This window comes from Pinus tabuliformis, chromosome 2_2, assembly GCF_031772625.1.
Source record: "Pinus tabuliformis cultivar Carrire ecotype Pingquan chromosome 2_2, CPIR1, whole genome shotgun sequence".
NCBI lineage: Eukaryota > Viridiplantae > Streptophyta > Pinopsida > Pinales > Pinaceae > Pinus > Pinus tabuliformis.
In genome coordinates, this window is record NC_142300.1 from 201,426,592 (window position 1) to 201,433,634 (window position 7,043).

The window sequence follows — 7,043 nt, forward strand, 5'->3', positions numbered from 1 at the left end:
GGCCTGAGTTCTTACATGACTTTCTTTCCATGCTTCATGAGGGAGATGGATGTTCTAATTGTTATCACTCTGATAATTCTTTTGAAGTAAGAAGAAAGAAAAACCAAAGGTACCCACAAACCACTTTTCGAGATCATGACTTAGCCTTCCTGATGCTTAGAGAAGGGTCTCCCTTTATAATTTAACTTTCTTTTAGTTAAGATGATTTTAGGCTAGTTATTACTTGCACTTGGGTTTTGTTTTGAAAATTTGGTGGTGGGATCACTTTACTTAGATGGATAGAGGATTTGCTTATACCATTGGGCTATGGAGTCGGATGTCTGACAAACAACACTGGATTTAGTTCTAAAAATAGTGTCTATAGGGCAAGGAAGATAAGTTATTGCAGATCTTAGAGGCTAAATGGTGAATGTCTTCAAATTGGATCCAGGGAGAAAGTAAGGGTTCCCTAGGCTAGAGTTTAGAAGGAATGAGAGAAGTCAACTAGGATGGGAAAGAAATCAAGGATTCTCAGTTCCAGGTATCAGAAGAAAACATGAAAATAAATTACTGTGCAAAACAGAGTGTAATTAAACAAATTCTGTATGATATTTCCATTTAATTCATTTAGATTTTAGAACACACTTAAGATTATGAAAACACAAAAGAAAGGTAACAAAATAACATAAAGAAGTACTTCACTGCAAATGGCTCATCTAATGAATCCTGTAGTGAAATGCTTTTATTACTTTCTTCGGTCCGTTGAATTGAAAATAGTACAGTCACCCTTAGGTTTAAGATCACAATAACTCTATAAATGTAAAATAATCCACCCTAATACTTTGAATTTTGAAGTATTTATACAAAACGTTTATTACAAAATATCTCAAACTAATTTGAGAATTAATCTAGGAAAAGGAAAATATCTTATTGCAAGAAGATAGAGACAACTATTGAACTGTTTCATGTTGTCCCTTTTATTTTTGTTCTTCTGGCTATAGACTTTGAATTTTAGCCCTTTATACTGGCAGGCTGTTTGGCTTTCACACTGAATATTCTGTTTCACTTTCATCTTTCATCTAATACTCTTTCACCTGATACACTTTGACTGTGCTGACCTGCCTTCATCCTCTTACCATATTCATTTACTTTTTACTATACACTTATAATTTACAGTTTGTTAATTTACTGTGTTTTTACTACAATAAATTATTCAGCTTTTTTCATGTTTATTCATCTAGTAAATGGATGTTGAGCATTTTGTTATATATCTCATCAGCCTCTGTATATTTGGCAAAAGTAGGCTTATTAATAAATAATTGTTTCACCTCATGCTAGAGGTAAAACATATTTTCAAAAGTCTGGTATAATACTCTTCCAGTTGGTATACCAGTCATTGATGAGGTATTTTCCTGTTCTCTAGCTACTTCTCTGATTTTCTTATTTTAGTCCTCCCATGTCATCAATTTATCATTTATGACTAAGGGACTAGGTAGTCCCTTTTCTCTCAAAAGCTCAAACTTTCTCATAAACTTGTCAACATCTACTTGCATGGTCTGACACTTATCTTCTAAAAATAACATTAAATTTCTCTTGGCTGGGACCCTCTTGACTTCCAAAATGGTACTTGTCATATCAAGTATGTCAAGTTCTTGTAGCTCATATTTGTTCTTGGAGTTGAGGAATTGAATAATTCTTATTGCTTCCTCTCGAATTTCTCCAAGCTCTTCTTTGATCTTTTGGATGGCTTCTGTAGCATGTTTGATTAAGTCTATCTGCTAAAAAATTACTTGGGTAGATGGCCAAATATCATTTATAGAGTCAATGATATTGGCCCATAATAATTGTTTGGCCTTTCCCGAAGGCTCACTCAGTATTAACTATTTCTCCAGGCTTTTCACTCTCTCATTCATTGTAGTAGCCTTTTGTTGTTCTTCCTTATGCATGATATGGGCTAACCTACAATCTGTCTCCAAGGTGGTAAGTTTCTCTTTTAACTTGTTCATTTCATTGGTTTGAATGGACATCTCTTCCATTTCCTTGATCAGCTTGTTTGTTTCATCACATGAGGTACCTATTGCTATTGATGTCGTTGTTGATGTAGTTGATTTTGTTGCTGATGATGCAGGGGCCATTAGACTAGTGGGAGCTAATGTTGCTGCCAATGTGGAAGGCACAGCTGTGGTCACTGTAGGAATGACAGTTGGAGGAGCACTGTCTAGAGTAACTTGTTTGAGTTGGATCAAAATATCTAGTTCCTTTTCCATTTCCTTCAACTGGTCATTAAGTTGCAGCACCAACTCCATCATCTCTTCATGCTTTGTTTAGCTTTCTAGGACTTCTTTTGTTTGAGGCTGTTGTGATTGAGGTAGCTTGGGCTGCTTCTTAAGGGCTGTAATGTTTTCATTTTTCTTCTTAATCAACTATTCGATAGCCTTGATGTCCTTTGGGTCATGGCCTAGCTCAATGATCAGGTCTTCTAAGGATTTGATCCTTGTGTCTTTAGCATTGGAAGATGCTTTTTCTAGTTTGTACTGGGCCATCACAATGTATAATGAGTCCATGAGCTTGAATGCTGCCAATGCTTTTTTTGTGAGGGTGAATTTGATCATCTCTGCATGCTCCTTGTGAAATTCTATTTGATCTATGGGATGCACATCCCTGGCCAAGACCTCAAAGTTGGTCTTCTTGTAGTCTATTGTGGTTTTAGGCTACTGTACAATAGGCTGTACGAAATACACTTGCATTTTACCTTCTTTGATGTCAAAGGCTGACATTAATCTTCTCTGGTTTGGTGGTGTTGTCTTCATGTACTTGGCATAAGTGTATGCCTTAAGCTTTTCATTCCTCATTTTAGTCTCCTTGAATCTTTCCTTGATATTTGCTTCCTTGTCAGCTAGCCTGACAAAGGAAGACACCTCCACACTCTTCTGTCTCTGTATAATCTAGGTGTTTGAAGAAGAGGGTTGTTATGTTTCTGCTGATGTAGCAGTCTCAGTTGTTTGTCTACTCCTTTGCCCCATTGCATCTGTATCAATCATTTTTGCTGATGCAATGTTTTCCTCTTGTTCAAACAAAGGAGTCAATTTGGCCCTTATGCTTAGTAGCAGCTATTGACTAGTGGTGTCCATAGTAGAGCTTGATGCTTCCTCTTTGTTTCTTTTGGGATTCTTCTCCTCATCGGCAGGAGCCTGAATGATGGGAGGGATATTCATTGGCTCTTTGAACTCCAGGACCTGCAAGAAAGATCTTTGGTCAAATTGTTTCTCCAAGTTAATCATGGTGTTCTCCACCTCCAGCACCGTGTTTTCCATGTCTATTAATGAGTTCTCTACCCATTCTAATTGATTGGCATACTGTTCTATGTCAGGTCTTGGGTAGTGGATGTAAGGTTCCATCTTGACCTTTGTTTGAGCTTGTTTATAACCCCATGAGGGTCATAATGTCAAATGAAACAATTCTTGAATTTGAATTGCTGGAGTATCTTATCAGCTTCAGGCCCAGCCTCTCCTGTGTTGTAGATGAAAGGGCCCATTTGGTTTTTCATGTTAAACTGTGTTTTCTTCCTAGCAGCTAGGAAGTTGACCTCATCCGCACCTATCATTTACCTAAAGTATTCCAGGGAATATATTCTCATTGGGAGATACTTAGACAATTTGTAGGGGGTAACCTATAGCCATAGATCATAATTTTAGTATGATTTTGGTAAAGGTACCAATCTCCTACTCTATTATTCTTTTCCTGTTGCAGTACTCTCTTGATCTCAGTACTAATTCTAGGTTGAGTGTCAGAAGTCAACATGTTTATGATAGGGTGAACAAGACAATCTATGAAGTATTTGTATGTCAATGTGGTGTTATACCTATAGACCAAGGGTGTCCGGTAGATGACTAATCTTTCCTTTCCCGTGGTATCTATTTTTTGAATCTTCATTGGGAACTTGTTTGTTTGATAATATAGGAACATATGAAAAATCACTGAAGAGTATTTGAAGACTCTTTCAGTGGGCAATGTAGTGAACTATTCATGCATTTTGTCTACAATGAACTGGGCATAATCATACATTATGGTAGGAGGCTGGCTTGGAGCAAAAATGAACAAGAATTCCATCATTATCTCATCCACAAACTCATCTGATGTGAATCCTAGCATGCTTGAGATCATGGTGATTATTCTCCTTCCAGTCTCTGAAAAAATAGCAAAAACATAGGGTGGAATGCCTTTAGGAGTATGACACTCCTAAACGATGAAATTCTAAAATATTTGTTTGATCTTAGCTTGGTCCAATGTGTGTACAGGTCGGACAGGTTTGAAATGGACAAAGGACTCAATTTTGGCTGGGCTAGATTTAAAGAGTCTGGTTAATAGACTCAACAGTAATTGAAAATAGGAAGTTCTACTTGGGGCAATTATTGAACTTTGGCTAGGGATGTAACATGCATGGTAGAAATGTACAATGTCTGGGAATGGATGGGCTTCTAGGAATATATAATTGGGTAAATTTGAGTCCCAAACGTGGATATCATTTGCTTTGTTCAAGAATCTATCCTTGGCCTAGCAATGGATTCTTAGAAGGTTGTCTTTGGTGACTGTGTCTTTGATTTGAAAATCCCTGTCTGCCAGGGCCAGGTGGCTAATGTCTAAGCGAGGGGTTGTCACTGGTCTAACATCCAGGGAGGTTGGGGTAGCCATTTCTCTAATAAAATGTGGATAATTGGGCTTTATATGGCTTTGGGAGTGAAATTTAAGTAATTGAATAATGAGGGTAGGGTACGAGCTGGTTGCCAGTTGGGGTTCTGGTACTTTGGGAATGGGAGATTCTCAATTAAATTGAAATTAATCAAATTCTTTCAGTTATTTTAAGAATCTAATGTTCTTTCTTTAAAGAGACGGTAATTCTTGATTCTTGTTCAAATACCTGGAATTTTCGGTCGGGGTTGCAACTGGTTTTCAATTGGGGTCTGCAGAGGGCTTCGATATCTAGGATGGTGTGTAGTGGTGGTGTCAAAAGGCTCTGAAGGTTGAAATTTGGTTGCAGGAGTTTGGAAGGCACAGGTGCTTCAGAGGTTCAACAGTGCGATTTGATTGAAAAGGGTGAAAATGGGGGTTGAATAATTTTAACTGCGAACGGTTGGAAAAATGGCGGGGAAAAATGTTGTATGAACAGTGCTGGTTTTCACTTTGGCAAGGAGGTGGTTTTGGAGGCCATCGCACTGCTTATGGGGCTCAGGTGGTATTTTTTTGGGGGAACGCAATCTATGCCAGAGGCTGACACGTAGGCAAATGGGCCCCAAGCGAAACCACCCATATCGCGTGCTCTTGGGTCGTTAAAGGTCAAACATCACATGAGCGCGATATGGGTGATGGTCGTTAGATCTGGGGGTGGATGATTGGATGGCCATCATGTTGGAAAGTTGTGTGGTCGGGTGATGGGGTGGAGTTTAGCAGGAGCCATGGGTTTTAATCACTATTTAGAGTAATCAGACCATACTTAATCGAAGATTAATTAAACTGTAGAATTTTAGGGGTAGCGGGGTTAGTTAACCTCACCAGGGTGGCAGGTTAAACTAGAGTTTAGTCGAGAAAATAGTTAAGTGGTGGAGTTAGTGAGGTGGAGGGTTTTTAGAGTTAGGATAAAGGGTTTAGAGAGGTTTTGTGTAATTATTGAAGTGAAAACATGATTTTAAAAGGGGGGAAGGGGGTTTCACACTTAGGGGAATGGAATTTAGGAGCAATTGACTGGGGAAATGTGTGAAACTAAGGGGTAGGAGTAAAAGTGAGGGGGAAGGGGTTTTCATAAGCCATGAAGAGGTAAAAGGAAAATTAGTGAGTATATAGTGGGGGTGAAATGAAATGAAGGGGGGGTTAGGCAAATCAGCTTATGAGCATGCTTTTTTCATTGATAACCACTCCTGCACACTTGAAACACATAGTTAAGTATGATAGTAGTGCTTATGGTCCAAATGACTTGTATTTCTACAACCTTTCTTTACTTACCCTTTTACCTACCCTAACATTTTTTCTTCACTTTGGTGGGTGCACTTAAGCTAGCAAACCCTTTTATGTCCTTTTCTTTTATAAAACAAACTATCTACTTCTAACCTTATATCTTCCAAGGTCTCAGATTAAGCTAATGAGCTCCTTTTATTTCTCTACCTATCGACTAATCTGCCAAGATTAAACTATTTGGTCAGATTTTTATTCTCTAACTAAAAACATGAAATTCAAAGCATGAAGTAGTCAAGATTAAGAAGTTTGACTATCATGGGTTGTGTCATATATGACAAGATGCACACAACCATTATTTAAGGAATTGATAGTAAAATGTAGTGGCACTTGGACTTGCACACTTTCATGATATATTTTTTGTTTGGGGTTCATGTTTTTCATTTTTTTATCTTTTCATTTTTTTCTTGTCCTTTGATATTTATTTTAGGACTTACCCTCTTTACATTTTTTAATATTAATATGGAAAGCATTTGGAGAAAGAAAAGGTATGTACAGTATTACAAAGAGTCAACCTTAGCCAATTCAACATTATCAATCCTATCATTATAGGACTCTAATAGTGGCTCCACATGGGAGTGGCATTTTTCTGGTGAAATCTTAAGAACTATGAAGATTAGTAGCCTTTGAATTGTGACTGTAGTTACCTTGTGAATTTTCCTTATGTGATTTTTGCATTATTGATACTTACGAGAGTAAATTCCTCAAAGCTCAGGGCTTTGTCTCCGAGCTTCAACTTCAAAGGATTACCATCCAATCCAATCTACACTCTGCAATAATATGTGCAATGATGCAAAGTAAAGTGAACTATTGTGAGTTAGTGGAAAAATAATGCTTCAGAATTCTACCATTAACAGGTCCTCCTAGTAGTCTGATCCATCTATGTTTGTCAAGAAAAAGGAATTGTTGCCTTTGTAGCCATAAATGACATAAGGACCTTACCACAAAAAGTCAAATTTTACATTCTTGCCATTGTCTCCTCTCCTTGAATCCCACTTGAGGACTTTATCTCCTATGTAAAAATCATCTGCTTTAGTCTTTTTATCAAACACTTTCTT